The sequence below is a fragment of the Octopus bimaculoides genome, chromosome 18 (assembly GCF_001194135.2).
Source record: "Octopus bimaculoides isolate UCB-OBI-ISO-001 chromosome 18, ASM119413v2, whole genome shotgun sequence".
Lineage (NCBI taxonomy): Eukaryota > Metazoa > Mollusca > Cephalopoda > Octopoda > Octopodidae > Octopus > Octopus bimaculoides.
The window spans coordinates 41,137,909-41,141,350 of NC_068998.1; the positions used below are offsets into that span (position 1 = coordinate 41,137,909).

Genomic DNA, 3,442 nt, shown 5'->3' on the forward strand with positions numbered 1-3,442 from the left:
AGGTGACAGGAATGTTAATGAATGTATGAAAACTTCTCATTTGGCTTATGAAACGGCTTATAAGAGCGAGAGTTTAAATCTAAGGAAACATCTAAAGAATTCAACTTTAGATAGATTAGTAATAACAGTGATTTTGAGGCCTAAATGACTAAAAGTATGAATGAGATTTTTTCCGAAATTTATCAAGAGTGCGACCATTACTGCCATCGTTTCGATATAGACCAACATCATGGGATGGAAGCTTGGATCTCAGTGTATGTAATATAACGAGACCCACAAAATCACAAATGTCTGCACTGTCATATGATACCATCGATACAGCAAACAACTCATTTGAACCTGATGTTTTAACCCATGCTCAGCCCTAACTAAATAAAAGAGGTTTTCTTGCATGCATGATAAAGTCCAGGTTTATTTGGTCTATATCCACATATACTTTTGCAAACTCAGTTGCCTTATCAAGCAATGATCTCGATATCTTGTATATCTTGTTTTTGTTACAGTACCGTAATAAAAGAATAATCTAATCACTCCTTAAGACGTTAAACCACACCATACAGTAAGTAACATGATATTCCTCGATAATATGCGGACCCTCGGTTTCCTAGTAGGTGCAATTGTTATCATTATTTCATCTGTCGCTACATTCTGATTTCAAATTCCGCCAAGATTGACTCTTTGCCTGTCCTCTTTTCGGGGTCGATAAATTAAGTACTAGTTGCGTACTTGGGTCGATCTAATCGACAGCCTTCTCCCCATACATTTCGGGCCTTGTGCCTAGAGTAGAAAAGCATTTAAATATAGCTTTGTCATTCCAAACAAACTTTGTTGGAAAGTGTGCAACTTCTACACATCTTGACAAATACTACTCAGAAAAACTCCACTCTTCAATCGGGTTTTTTTTTTCGTTGAGAGGATGAAGTATTCTTCGAATGTGGCTCTTCAATGACAGCACTTCAAATTTTGATGGACGTTTGAATTTGAAATCCCTATCTCACAACTCGGTTGCCGCACAGATGTTTTAGAACTCTGGCAATACGCGTCTTGTACACTTTCTTGCTTTATGGGCTTCGTCGACGTCCGCGCTCTACCGGAGCGTCACTTGTGGACATTATAAGCAGTTCCACCTGCATCAAAATTATATCAAATTTTAGTTCCAGTGATGTTAAGTCGTGTAGGTGGATCTGTTTGAAATTCCCTCTTAAACTATCTTTGAAGTTCGACAGTATTTTCAGACTTCCAGTTGCGCTTTAGGACAAATTTCCTTTGTTCAAAGTTTTGTCTAGCTCCTTTCATTCTTTCTAAGACAATTGAGTAATCAACGGTTAAAGTAACGGTTAAAGTGTCTATACATTTTCAAGTACACCCAGTGTATGTATATATATATTTGTGTGCGTGTGTGTGCGTGCGTGTATGTATTAGTGTTCAATATTAGATAATATAATTCGAGATATAGAGAAACTTGTAAACAATACATGATTGTCATTGGCTAAAATACATTTTATGATATTCCGCTTTGTGTCTATTTGATCATGGATGACATCAATCAAAAAAGAAAAAAAACAGGCAAAAAATGAATAAAAATCTAATGCTTGGGGAAGTAGGGTGGCGATTATTTCATTAGATTATGGAATCTCCACGAAACCATTCCATATTTTCCATTACAGTATTGGTTGTTGCCTTGAGAAATCAGCGTTTGTCTCTTGGAATTCTAATAGCTTTATCTTCCATTATTTCTATATTAGCAGTTCTGCTCTGTTAAATAAATGAAATGAATGTAGTCATTACATCATTGACAATGATAGCAACAGGAGACTCACCAACAAAGGTAACAGCAACCACAGTAACAACAAAGGTGTTGACAAGGTTAAGGCTTTGAACTGATGCCTTTAGATCTATTAGAAACAGCAGTCAAATCACTCACAATCCAACCCATCATCATGAAAAACTGAGAATTCGTTGTTTTTGTTTCTTGAGTTCACTATGTTTCTAATATATGATAGAATAGCAACAATAACAATAGCAATAACAATAATTATTTCTACTAAATTTGAGGGGAGGGGAGAAAGTAGTCGATTTCAGCGACCTCAGTGCTGAAATGGTTCTCATTTTATCGACCCCGATGAATGAAAGGCCCAAAGCCAGCAATTTCGTGGGAGGTGGTAAATCGATTACATATACTCTCGGTACTATACTGGTACTTATTTTATCGATGCGAAAGGACCTCGGCTGAATTTGAACTCAGAACGTGAAGACGGACGAAATGCCGCTTAGCATTTTGCTCGGCGTGCTTAATGATTTTGCCTACTCGCCAGCTTAACAATAACAATAATAATAACGACAAAATAACATCATCAACAACGCAAACATCAACATTATTATCCATAATGACAACTGCTACACCATCATCATCATCTTCATCATCATCCTCATCATCCTCATCATCTTCATCATCATCATCATCATCATCAAAAGCAGCAGCAGCATCACTACCAACATCATCATCAACAACTTGAATATCAACAACAACAACAACAACAACAACAACAACAACAACAACAACAACAACGACAATGATGGAAACATTACTACAGCACAAATTAAAGTTTAAAATTTTCCTTTTCAGCCATATCTTCCACCATATTGTCAATATCAAGCCGCCGTCTTGCATCACTAGCAGCCATCTTGTTTATATAAATAGTCTCTATATTCGGTTGTTCAAATTCACAAATTGTCTTATAATGTGGAATAGTCTTCCGATATTGTTTTGTTTGTTTTCAAAGCAGCCATTAAAGCCCTTTCTTCCCCTTTTGTTTGAAATGACTTTGCATTAGTAAAACTTCTTTCTTCAATTTGTAGCCTGTATCTTGCTTGCTCACGAGTCTCAAATTCCCTTGCATTAGCAGTATTATTCTGTTATATTTTCTCAGCTTTGTAATTTTTCTTCCGGAGTTCTTAAAATTACGGCAAATAACCTTCCCTGTCGTTAGGACAACGGCTATTCACTGCATGACACTGTAATCACATACTCCATTCCGCTTCCTAATTCATTCCGTCATTACTTTTGCCTTTCTCTCTATTTTTCGCTCTCTCATTCTTTCGCTTTTCCTCGGCCACCTTTTCTATGACATACATCCACTCATATCCTTGTGTATCCATTACGCTTTGTAGCTTTCTAGTGGTTTACTCGTCTTTCTCTGACCTAAAGTATAGCTGAATGAACTTCCTGTTTACGGTGATAAAAACTAAGATATATATAATATATATGATATATATCATATATAAGATATATAAGATATATATGATAATATAATATAGTATATATATGTATGTATATATATATATATACACATACACGTCTTTATATGTGGGTGTGTGTATTCATGTTGGTACCACACCAAAATGGCGTAAATAATACAAACATATAACATGCACACATACA

The 3,442-nt window shown here is 35.8% G+C and overlaps 1 long non-coding RNA gene across 1 annotated transcript in view; it reads right to left on the bottom strand.

Moving 5' to 3' along the window:
- Positions 1-1,479: 1,479 nt before the first annotated feature.
- The window catches only part of LOC128249799 (uncharacterized), a 10,005-nt gene continuing 8,042 nt past the window's right edge, over positions 1,480-3,442 (bottom strand). Inside the window, exon 5 of the long non-coding RNA XR_008265907.1 lies at positions 1,480-1,755. This is a non-coding gene — a long non-coding RNA (uncharacterized LOC128249799). The remainder of the gene's footprint in view (positions 1,756-3,442) is intronic.